Below are 13,052 nucleotides of genomic sequence, written 5' to 3' on the forward strand. Positions count from 1 at the left end.
TAGTTGGAGGTCACACGAGGAACTGTAATAAAGGGTCACACAGCATTAGGAAGGTTGAGAACTACTGGTCTGGAATATGTCATTTGGTCACTGAATCTCTCATCATTGGACATCTATGGTCTGTTTCTCTTCTTAAAAAACACACCCAACTGGGCGGTGGTGGCGCACGCCTTTAATCCCAGCACTCGGGAGGCAGAGCCAGGTGGATCTCTGTGAGTTCGAGGCCAGCCTGGGCTACCAAGTGAGTTCCAGGAAAGGCGCAAAGCTACACAGAGAAACCCTGTCTTGAAAAACCAAACCAAACCAAAACAAAACAAAACAAAACACCCAAATGCATTGTTTAGATTTTAAAGCTCTTTTGCTATGATAAATTCCAAAGTGGAATTTCTAAGTCAAACAGTACGCCTATTAGTTAAAGCTTTCAAAGAATTTATATGGTATTTGTGTGTGTGTGTGTGTGTGTGTGTGTGTGTGTGTGTGTGTGTGTGTGTAGTGCATGTGTGTACAAATGCAGATTTGCCATACTGCCCATGTGGAGGTCACAGGACAGTTTGAAGGAGTTCATTCTCCCCTCCGTGTGGGTCCCAAGAACCAAGTTCTCGTTGTCAGGCTTGACAACAAATGCCTTTGCCCACTGGACCATCGCACTAACCTGGTTCAGGTTTTCGATGCGCATTTCCAAATGGCCACAGGAAGTAGATATCGGACAGAGCACAGCCTCATAAATGCAATACTACCAACACTTGGTTAGTATAGTGTGACTTTTCAGCTGGATCGTAAAAGGGCCTTTCAATGTTCTTCTTTGGTTACTAGTATGATTGAACATTTCATGTTTATTGACAGCTGTCTACTTTTAAACTTTGTTTTTTGATAAATTCTATTATATATATTTGAGATTTACATGAAGTCATGGAGTTCTGAGATATGTTATGGATAGTAAAATGATCTCTCTCTCTCTCTCTCTCTGTGTGCGCGTGTGCACGCACTCGAGTACATGCTCACATGCATGTGGGAATTGTCTGTTCATTGCTCTTTCCTGTCTTCCTCTGGGGTAAATTTCAGATTCCCCTCAAACTGTACACGTCTTGAGTTGTTGACAGCATCTGTCAGGTCAGTCCACAGCAAACTGTCATCTCTTCCTCTTCTCTCTCTCTCTGTTCTTGGAATTTTCCCGCTTCCAGCTTCTCATCTTACCTCCTGCTTTGGCCACACAAAAGTCTGGGGTGGCACTGTCGGGAGAAAAGCTCCTGGAAAGTCCCCCACTAAGAGAGAAGGTAGCTCAGTGGTCCTCTAGCTTCCCATGAGAGTCAAGTGCAGCTGACCTGATGCCCAAGTCTTTGCGCGGGCCCAGCCTCATCGCCGGCCCCAGGACACCAGGCTTTGGTACTTCCAGCCTAGATTCCAGCTAAAGAAATGCAAAGGATCTTCAAATACTGACTCAACTATACCCGCTAACAAAAGGTTAAGGCTTTTTGTTTTTCAACTGGAATCCCACCGACTTGATACTGGGCTGCTATTGAAGGCCTTTAATGACAAAAACGGGGAAGAAAATTAGTTTTTCACTCATGTCACTTAGTAGGAGGAATATTTAAAACTTGCACAGTAGGCAGTAATGGGACAGAGGAAAGGGAACAATTTCAATTTATTACTACCAAGCCCCAGCGCTGCCCAAGAAGATGGTTGTTTCACAGACCCGTTGCTCTTTTCTCCATCCCCAAGCGGGCACTGCTACGAGTTCTGACTGATACTCAACTGAACCTTCTTCTCTTCAGGGAAGGCAGGTGTTCTAGGATGTCCCGAGGACCCTCCGACTGGGCAGATCAGTCAGCAGGCAGCCATGGAATGGGAAGGCAGGATGGAGCAGGATCCAAGTATCAAGTATCAGGCACCAGAGAGCTTTCCCTGTGGGTAGCAGCAGAGGGCAGCAGTGGACCCACGACAGGGTCTCAGAAGGCCTTTTCCTCTGTAGCTCCCCTTTAAATGCACTTCTCAAGCAAGTGCCCAACATGTTCCTAATGTTCAGAGAGACAGCCTTGTTAGGTTAGGACTGCCTTCTCCTTTCCTGGAGCCCAGTGAGTAGAAAGAGGACGTTAGGAAAGGCAGAGGCAGGAGGTCATGAAGGAAGTAGGTAGATATTGATCAGCCTCACAACTTCACGGAGAGAGGACCTTAAGATGGAAGACCTTGCCACTGAGTTTGGTTTCTCAGTTGATCTCAGCAGGTTGAGAAATGCCCTGTATGGCTTCTTAAGGAAGTCAGGCAGCACAACCCGCCCCAAAAGCCTGTCCTCTGCTTCCCTGAGCCTGGCTATCAGGCTTTGGGGACCCACAACAGGGACTTAATTAGACAGCTCCTTCCCCAATCCACCCAAGGGTTCCCCAACCCTAGTCAGTCCCATTCCACCTTCAAGGGTTTTACCTCCTTCAATCACCATGTACATAAGGCATCACTCTTCCTTATTCACCTTTTAATAGCCTTGTGAACTTGCCTAAAACAAAAGGTATGGCATAAATACTGCTCTCCATAGAGCTACACACCAGTACTCAGTAATGTGAATACACCTTCTTAGATGATCCTCATATATGAATACTGGGATCTCCCAGACCACCCAGTATACAGATCACACCTGGGGAGACAGCACTGGCTCCTTCTGAAAGCAGAGGAGGCAGAGAAAGAGGAAAGGCAGGAGGTGCCAACCATAATTGCCTCTCTTCTTAAGTCCTTGCTTAACTGGTCCCACATCTTTGAGGATGAGGATGAGGTGAAGAAGGTCCTCGTAGGTATTAACTGCACTGAGGTTCATCGAAGGCCAATTGAAGATTGCTGAAAGGGCTGGGACTAGAGTGAGGGTCAGCTTATCCTCAGCTGAATTGCCTCCTGCCTGTATCTTAGGCAGGGCAAGATCAAGGGCAAATTAGCCTGGCTCTGTGAGAGCTCTATGGAGTCACGGAAGTCAGCTGTTCCAACCTCCTGCTGTCCTGGGTGACCCTCTCCCACCTTCACACCCTTCTTGAGTGGCAGGCAGTTCTCAGCCTCCCAGGGTGACCCTGCCACTACAAAGCAGCATTGATGATGAGAAAGCTATTTTTTGAAATTGAACCCTTAGCCCTCTCCCGGAGTCTTCTGCTTGTCTTGCTCCAGGCCTTGCTTGACAGACAGTATCCGGCCCATACAGGTCTTCAGGGAAGGGTTCTCCTGGCTAGAACTCAGTTTTAGAGAAGGGGAGGAAGGTTTCTCCAGGTCAGGTTGAACACTTTGATTCCGCTATCTTGTTCTTCTGTTTTTAATTGTAGGGCAATGTGCATGAACAAACATGACCATTTCAATCATTTTAAGGTCATAGTTTAGTGGCAGTAAGCATACTCAAGGTGTTTTTTTAACCAGCCCACCATCTGTCTCCAGAACCTTCTCTCTTCCTAAACTGAGACTCTGTCCTTATTAAACTCGAGCACATAGGCCCTCTCCTCCCAGGCCCTGATCACCTCAGGTCTGTTTTCTGTTTCTCTGAATTTGACAACTCTAATAACCTCGTGTAAATGGAATTACACAATAATTGTCCTTTCATACTTGGCTTATTTCACTTAGCACAATGCCTTCAAGCTTCATCCACCCAGTAGCATATGTCAGAACTTAATTTCTTTTTAAGAGAAATAATATTTAATATAATATATACTGCATCTTCACTCATTTCATCTATCTCTCCGTGTGTGTGTGTGTGTGTGTGTGTGTGTGTGTGTGTGTGTGTGTGTACATGAGAGAGATATTTGGGCTGTTAGTACCTTTTGGTCATTATTGATAAAGCTTCTTGGGAACATGGGTATACAGGTTGAGTTGCCGCTTTCAGCTCTGCTGGATGTACACCAAGGGGTAGGTTATACTTAGGATTAGGTCAATCCTGTATTGAATTTTGAGGAATTCCCATACTGTTTTGGATGGTGGTTGCAACATTCCTGCATCCTCTCCTACAGTGTTGAGAGTTCCAGTTTCTCTACATCATGACCAGTGCTTATCCTTTTGATAATACTATCCAGTAGACACGCATTTGTATCTCTTTGTGGTTCTGACTTGCATTTCCATAATGATTCATAATATTGATGATTTCTTCATATGTGCTTCTTGGTCATTTGCATATTTTCATTGGAGAACTATCCATTTAAATCCTTTGCACGTGTTTTAGATATCAAGTTGTTTGGATTTTGTTCTTGTTGAGCTGTAGGAGTTCTTTATTTTTCTAAATATTAACCTTTTATCAGATATAAGATTTATAAATATTTTTCTCCCATCCATCCAGTTGCCTTTTACTCTTGATAACTGACTGTATACTCACAGGTTATTTCTGTTCTTTTTCTATTGGTCAATATATTTATTCTCAAGTCAGTCCACTCCCATTGCTCTAGAATAAGCTTTGAAATCAGAAATTGTGAGACCTGTACTTTTATTCTTCTTTTTCAACATTGTTCTGCCTATCTTGATGGCCTACTTCTTTTAATTCATTCTGGATGGTCATTAAATGTTTTTAAACAATGAATTGCATCACGTCGACTTTGCAGTGCAAGGTCTCTGTTCGCCTGGAAAAAAGAGAGCATCTGCTGTGCTCCAATTTTTCAATTCCTGCCCAGGACTTAAGGCCACTGGAGAAATATTCTGGATCCTCCTAGCATCCCCACATGAACCAGCGGCAGTGGGGTCCCTGTATTGGCTGGCTTCCCCAGCACTGCACTGGAATGGTCCAGGCAGGCAGCACACACAATTAAGCAATTCAGGCACACGTGGAGCTTGCACAGGGACTTGGCAGCCATCTCCCCGATTGTCTCCCACTTAGAGAGGGTACCAGGGGACCTGGCATCTTCTGGAATTTATGGAAGGCTGGCAGCCACCTCTCCAGAACATTTGCATTTATTATCCCTAGGAACACAGGCTTAGCTATTCAACTGCTTCAGAGGAGCTGTGAATTTTCTGTCCTTCCATCTGCCTCTTGGCATCTCTTCCATTATCACGCATGCCCGACTCTTCCTGGAAGGTTTTTAGTGTCTGGTCTGGAGTAACTCTCCTTCTTACAACCTAGAATCAGAGGGGCAGAGCAGCCATGGTGCTGTCTCTAGACCTATGGAAGCCCTGGGCCCGAAGCCAAGTTCAGGCTCCCACTCTCTGAGACACAGCATCCTCCTTAGTAGCTGCCAAAGCAAATCTCTCTGGCTGACAGCGTGGGATGCAACTCCCAGGTGTTTTGAGATGGATAAATAGCTAAGAAATGCCACACTGCAGGGATGGCTGTTTGCCTCTTTAACTCTCATGACCAAATATCTATCTGTCTATCTATCTATCTATCTATCTATCTATCTATCTATCTATCTATCTATCTATCTATCTATCTATCTACCTATCTCTAACTAAGCTTGTGCTGCTCCCAGAGTAACACTGGGGTGTCTCCTGCCCCCGCCCCACCATCTGCCACTTCCATTGATTCCTAAGGACTTGTATGAACATCGGCTGGCAATAGGTTTGTGTATATGGGGGACGTGTGGTGTGTGGTGTTTCACCTATAACGGCAGCAATAGACAGGTGCCAAGAGCTCTCTCCTGGGAGGCAGAGCCCTTGGGTCTGTGATCACATTTCAGCCACTGTGTGACTTTGGGCAAGTCACTTGTAACTGTCTACACTTCTGCTTTCTTGTCCTACCAGGAAGCCATACTGGATGTCCCTTGAGGTCCCATACGATGCTGGTTTTCTCTCACACCGTCTTTCTCGCCCATCTCAGGTTTCTCCGCTCACTGATTTCTGTACTTCTACTGTCATTTTTGTTGTGACATTCCCAGGCACAGGACCTACATGTGATTGGTAAGCCTGATGCAGAGTTACACAGGCTGAGATCTCAGGGCTGATAGGCCGCCACTGACCCATTCTTGAGGCTGAGGTGGGGTATAGGGCAATGCAAATGTAGAGACATCAGAGCTTGATAAGGTTTGACAAGATAATGAGATACTTGGGGTGCCCCAGCATTGGGTCTTAAAGCGTTTGCCTTGGGGGTCTGTGTAGTCTGGCAGCATGAGCAAGACCTGTGTAGGTCAACCCTGGCCTGGCTTTCTCCTGCCAGCATGCTGTTACCTAGGCCACAATCTAGGTCCAACCCACAAAGTCATCCATCTTGAAAAGTAGAGATGATTGTGTAGCTTAAACTCATACGGATCCTACGCCACATCACTTTGGGTAAGCTCGGCCATCTGAGCATGGGGCAGGCCTCTGAGACCCAGACTCATATTCTATCCAGGCTGGGAAACCATTTGCTGCCTAGGCTGTCAGAACCCATGTTGAATAGCTCATGAACGTGTGACACTTGGACCCTGTCACAAATGGTGGGAGAAAGCCCCTGTATTCAGAGGACCCAGGCTTGCCCCGCCCCTGGCTCCCAGCTGGCACCTCTTTCCTGGGCTCTGTTAGGAACAAACCTCCTAAGACACGTTTAATCTTTGATGGATTAATGGTAGGGACAGTTGCAGCCTGTCTCGCCACATGCTTCATAGAGACCAGGGGATGCTTGTAGAGCAAAGAGTTCTCTCGAGAAGCACTAGCGTTTTCCTCATCTGAACTGCCGGTCTAATTGCCCTCCACCTTTTGCTACACCCAACGGCACAGCCAGTCTGGAGGTGGCCCAGGCCCCGGGGACAGGTAGAAATGGACTGTGTTTATTCTCAGTACCACGACCATTTCTCTCAGGCATTCCGTCAGGTATCTAGTTTATGACTTCATTACAGCCTGTGCTGCGCTACACTGTGATTGGCCCACTGAGTTACGGATGTGCACGAATAAGACCATGTCAGGCGTGGCGCCCCACCCATCAAAATAAGTGGGGGGTTGTGGTTAGCACAAGAAGGGCATGTGTAAACTATATTGACCAGCAGTGGATCATGACTTTCCAGAGGACTGTGTGGCACCAACACCCTTGCCAAATGACAGCGACTGATGATGACCTGTGACAATAACAGGTCACTTATGCCAGGGGATCAATGCAAAGACATAACCACAAGGCTCTGCCAGGGAAACCAGTAGTTATGGCCTTTCTCATGTTCTTCTGGATACCACTGAATAATTGAACAGTTGTATTGGGTACCAGAGAATAATGTCATAGGGTGATTGAATCATCACTTTTGAAATGCAACACTCTGGCTCAGAAGGCACTCGAGGTGAATGTTCCTTCCGAGTTCTGGTTCTGGCTTTCTCAAGCCAGTAGCAATAAGACTTGGGAGCAGATCACAGCTCCTCTTCCATACATGTCTTCTCTGTAGAGTGGCTGGACCAGGTAGGTGGTCTGGGGTCCAGCAGGCATTCCATCAGGTATCTAGATTATGACTTCATTACAGTGTAGAATAGTGGGGGTGTAGGACAGGAAGGGATGCCTTTGGTGCTTCTCTTCTGCTGTAAGCACATCTCCCTCATTTCTTTTTCATTTTCTTACTGAGTGACCCCTGTTCTCTGGGGTCAGAGCCTAGCTGGACCAGTCTACCATTTGCACAAACACTTAGCAGACACTTGAGCACTGTAAAGTTCTCACCTGAACACTTGGCGTGTTCTTCGAACCGTAAATGTTCCCCATAGTATGGTATTTTGAACACTTGTTTCCCCAGCTGATGCTGCTGTTTCGGGGAGGCCGCAGAACTTCTGGGAAGTGGGGGAGGGGCAGGCTGGCAGAGGTGGGTCGCTCGAGGAGAATGTCTGAAGGTTATGCCTGGCTCTTCTGGTTTACTGTGATGTGAGCAGCCTCCATCGCATGACCCTACCTCCATGTTCTGAGCTGTGCTTCTGCGCCTTCCCTGCCATGGTGGACTCTAAGAACCCTCTGAGACAGTGAGCCTGAAGAAACCTTTCTTTCTTCACACCATTTCCGTTAGGCTCCGTAATCACGAGGATTCAGAAGTCGCTAATACAGGGGCAGTATCAGTTTCTCTCTTCTGAGGTCATCCTAGGACCTGACCATGAAGCCCAGATTTGGCAGCTAGCCTGCAGCAGCCCAGGTGTTTCCTCCCTTCTCCTACATTCTGAGCTGCCCTGGTTCTTGTGATTGAGATATAAACTGCAGCTTCTGGCCTCTCAGACTTAGAAAGGACTATCAGTGTCACTGTCCCCTCTAGGATCCAGGCGACATTTAGTTGACTAAAGCGACAGCTGTGGATGGGCTTTCAGCCTCCACAACATCTGGAGTCTGCAGAGAGAGCCTCCCTCCCCTGCTTCCCTCCCTCCCTCTGACATTTCCTCATCACCTAGCTGCAAACCTTACCCGTGCTCTGTTGCCTGTGGGTGCTGTTGAGGGTGGATCATCATTCCTCATAGCCCTGTGGAGGGGGCTCCAGCCCCACAGGGACAGGAAAAGGGCCTGGACCTGGAGAGCTGGGGCCAGGCTTGAAACATTCACCTCCTCTGACTTCACTGCTGCTGCCCGCCCACCCCATCTGCTCCCACCTAGCACTGCAGAAGATCATCTCCGGAAAGAGTGGGAAGAGAGAACCACTCACAATGAGGCTCTGGTGAGGCATAAAAGAGAATTTTAGGACTAAAAGGGATTTCATCTCCTCCTCCTCCACTTTACAGCAGAGAAAATGGAAACCCAGGGGAGCCAAGTAACCCGCTGTTGGTCACACAGCCCGACTGTGGTGCAGAGCGGGAGCCCTGGGCTCATGCTGGCTCACATTGCTCTTAAGCATATTCATTCAGTGACTCGATGAATGAACTGTTTTGCTATTTCTGTGCACCAAATCCTGTGCTCACGGTGGATGTGTGCAACTCTTTCTCTATACGCTTAGAGGCTTCAGGAGACAGAGTCAATAACCACAGGGCAGAGAAGAGAACGCCTATGCTCTAAGTGGGGATGGTTTAGGCTAATGGGAACACGGTGGAAGCAGAACAGGAGGGATCCATGAAGAAGCTGAGCTCAGGCTGAATTCGTGGTGGTGGTGGTAGTGGTGGTGGTGGTGGGGCTTCAATAGAGTGAGAGCTCTTGGGAAAACAATGGGCTCTGTTGGCTGTGTCTCACCCACACTCTCCAGCTCCAGCATCACTGAGGCTTCTGCTCTTACCAGGACCACAGCCAGCCACAGGCTCTTCGTCTGAGCAGCCAGACCTTTGGAGAAGGCATGGAATCATCATAGATTTTCTCCAGACTTGGTTATTTTTATTCTTAAATGGGTATTTTGAAAATAACTCCTTCATCTACGGAAATGGAATATTTTCTATTCTACATTTTGTACCCAAGAAAACAGGAACTTTTGATCAGACCCTGCCTTGGTCTCAACCCCATTGTGTGTGTCCGTCCAATCCAGCACCAATGGATTCCTAGTAACCATCCCTGGATTCCAGGTGTGGCTTGGATTGAGCCCAGCGAGAGTCTCAGAAAGGTGCCTACTTCTTGGGGGCTGGAAGTCCACCTCTGGCTTTCGAGTCTCTCCTTATTCCACATCCATTCCTCAATCTTCCCTCCAGCCTCCTGGAGATCTTTGGTGCCAGAGCCAGTACAAAGGCACAGGAAATTGGCAAAGGTTCCAAGGGCTTCATTCAAACCAGAGGCTGAGGCTTCCTCCAGTATCGACTCTAGGTGACCTTATTCTTTAGTTCCAGTGACAGGAAAAAGCATGGCCAACATATTCCAAGTACTGAAAAATGTGCAAAAACTAACAAAATATCATAATTCTATCATCTGAAGATGGTGGTAGGCAATTTTTTGTTTGGTACTTACTCATGACAGGCATAATTCTTAACAAACTGTCTAATGTCTGTCCATCCATTAATCCATCCATCCATCCATCCATCCATCCATCCATCCATCCACCCACCCACCCACCCACCCACCCACCCACCCACCCACCCACCCATCCATCCATCCATCCATCCATCCATCCATCCATCCATCCATCCATCCATCCATCCATCCATCCATCCATCCATCCATCTATCTATCTATCTATCTATCTATCTATCTATCTATCTATCTATCTATCTATCTATCATAAACTACATTTAATATTCACAATGACCCGTGAGGAAGGGATTATATTGCTACCCCCACTTACAGGTGATGTTTTTCAGAGTTACCACTTTGTAAACACAGAGCTAGCAGTTAGCCCATTGCTGGGAACCAGTTCCTGTGTAAGAGTTCTGTGGAGTCACCCCTTGGTGAAAGTCCTTCCTGTTCTTTTTCCCCCAAGTTTCAATTCATGAATATATTAAACACATTAATTCGGATTTAGATTTGTAACCATGTTTTCACTCAGTACTCAGTCACACAGTGCAGTCATTATGAACACATTAATAATAAACTCAGAGTCATCGATAATACACTGGTGTCACATTATGGATAGAAATCAATAAAGCAATCTGTTGATATCATTTGACCAAGAATGAGCTCAGATTTGAAATCTCTATTTGGCTTTGCCTGTGTCTTCTGATGTCCCCATCTGTCTCTTGTATGGGTCTGAATCTGTCAGACACTTGCCCAAGTGCTGCTTTATCTGCCCTTATATGTCTGTGTATGTCTGTCCCTAACAAAGGGCTTTGCTCTCTATTGAACAGCACAGAATTCATCACATGGAGAAGGATTGAATACTTGAACAGTGTTTTACAAAGGATTAAATCATTGACTCCAACTGACGACAGCTGACCCAGATAACAAGCAAACTGATGACACTAACTAACTGATATCCATATATTGATGTAGGATATCCAACATTGATGATCCATATTTGTTTTATAAGGATTTTTCAACCTATATTTGCTGTTTTCAGCAAGTGATTATCATAATGCACAAACACACACATACATTACCTTTGGGTCAGGGGCATGGAAGAGTTCATAACTTAAGATTACAGACACACCTTTACTTAGGAGGTAAGGGCTGATTACATGGGAAGTCCAAGGCAAGTAAGGTTGGTTGTTACCCTGTTCTCTTAAGGGAAGTTAAACAAATGGACTGAGCACGTAGTAGGATAGCAGTCTTAAAGTCTTCAGAGAACTTCACTGTAGGGCCCAGCAAGAGACCCAGTCTCTTAGAATATAGATGTATTTTCATCACAATGTGTGACCACAGTACAGCATTACCTAATTCTAACCATTTATTTTAAACAGCAGCCCATGAGTGGAAGAACATTTCAGCTCACTCATCAGTCTCCTATTTTGGAAATTTGAGCATGATTAAGCATTCTGTGCTTGTAGGCACACCGAACAGGACCATTCCTTTCCTGTAAACTGTTATGTGCAGGGATCTCACAGTTTGCATGTGTTCAGACTTCTGCATGTATAATATGTCAATCACTTGACTCCCAGAAAGGCTGAGCAAAGCTCTGGTTCCTCCTGCTGCAGGTGAGCAGTGTCTAGGGAGACAAACAGTAGCAATGGAGGGAAGCCTGGGACAAGTGGGGCCGTGGATCCCAGGGAAGGAGTGGAGGTGCCTAGGAAAGAAGAGCAGCTGTGGGAACAAGGGGACACCAAGGGACAAGTGCAGAAAGCTCTGCAGAGCTTGCTGATGAGCTGGCTGAGGTGGGGAGAGCAATGTGAAGCTTCTACACTGTGTCCTACCATGCCAGCTTATTACGGAGAAACACACTGTGTATTTATAGAGGTAATGAGGGGGTAGATGATTGTCCACAAACAACTATTAGAGACCAAGCATTTTATTATTTTTTTAACGTGTGTGTGTGTGTGTGTGTGTGTGTGTGTGTGTGTTAATGTCTGTGCTGGTACATGTGTGTTCATGTGCATATAGACACCAAAGGGTCTCTTATTGGCCTGGTACTTGACAACTAGGCTAGGCCAGCTAGCTGGTCAACCCCAGAGATCCACCCATTTTTGCCTCCCAAGCACTGGGTTGCAAGCATATACTAGCATGCCTACTTCTTTTACTGGGTCCTGGGGGTCAAACTCAGGTCCTTTGGCATGCAAGGCAAGCACTTCATTGAGCCATCTCTCCCTCTCCCAAGTGATGTATCAATGCACTGTCAACCAGGCTGTGGCAGGAGATTAAACCCAGAGCCTGTGCTTGAGCATGTGTTAATGGGCACCGCAGACACCAGTTCAGGAGTGGGTGCACTGTGGGCTCAGGAGTGGGTGCACTGTGGGCTCAGGAGTGGGTGCACTGTGGGCTCAGGAGTGGGTGCACTGTGGGCTCAGCAGTGGGTGCTTTTGAAAGAGCATGGAATGTGGGAGCTGATACGGCATGTGGGAGAGTGCTGGTTCAGATCTCTTGAGCTTCAGTTAGGTCTAACCATTTCTCAAGCATAAACTCGGTCCAGTTTCTTAGCCTCCTTTCTCCCCATCAGTCAGATGGTGGCATAGTCGCTGTCTGGCCTGTAGAGTTGCATTCTCAGACTGTGACAAGAACACTTGGCAGTAACAACTAAAGGAAGGAAGGAAGGACCGATTTTGGCTCACAGTTTGAGAGGACACAGTCTACCGTGGTGGGGAAGACATGGCTGTAGGTAGCCCCGTGGCTTTGGGAGGCTATAGCAGCTGCTTCTCATATGGCACTGACCAGGAGATAGAGATGGCTCAGGACAGAACCGAGGCCAAGCTACAACCGTCTAGCCCAACTGCTACAGTCTTTCATATTCCAGCTAGGGGCTGCTAGGTAGGCGCCATGTTCAAAAGGATCCAACCACCATGCAGAACAGCTGGGACTCAACTGTTTTAAAATACCAGAGTCCCTGGCAGACATTGCACATACAAGCTGCAGTGGGACCCATTGCTGTGAGGTCGGAGGTGACAGGTGTAACCAGAGGCCCCTGTTTGGGTATGTCCACAATAGCAGCGAAGTAGAGACCGTTTAAAGGAAAATGGAAAACGCTGCTACTATTTGCCAGACCGGAAGAGAGAGAGACAGAACACAGAAGGGTGTCGTGGAGAAAGGCAAAGGAAGAGCTGGGTGTGTGTGTGTGTGTGTGTGTCTGAACCCAGGAGTTCCCAATGCCCATCAGAGGCTGTGGGGAGTCCGGAGGAGTCTGGACAAGGAGGGGAGGGGAGACAGCTGGACCTACCAGAGATGGGAGACACCGGCACAATCAGCAGGGGCAGGT

At 47.0% G+C, this 13,052-nt stretch overlaps 1 protein-coding gene across 1 annotated transcript in view; it reads left to right on the forward strand.

The window, feature by feature from the left end:
- Positions 1 to 13,052, forward strand: part of LOC121823935 (lipoxygenase homology domain-containing protein 1-like) — an 82,568-nt gene that overhangs the window by 15,822 nt on the left and 53,694 nt on the right. The window lies entirely within an intron of this gene.

Source organism: Peromyscus maniculatus, chromosome 19 (genome assembly GCF_049852395.1).
Source record: "Peromyscus maniculatus bairdii isolate BWxNUB_F1_BW_parent chromosome 19, HU_Pman_BW_mat_3.1, whole genome shotgun sequence".
NCBI classification, from domain to species: Eukaryota; Metazoa; Chordata; class Mammalia; order Rodentia; family Cricetidae; genus Peromyscus; species Peromyscus maniculatus.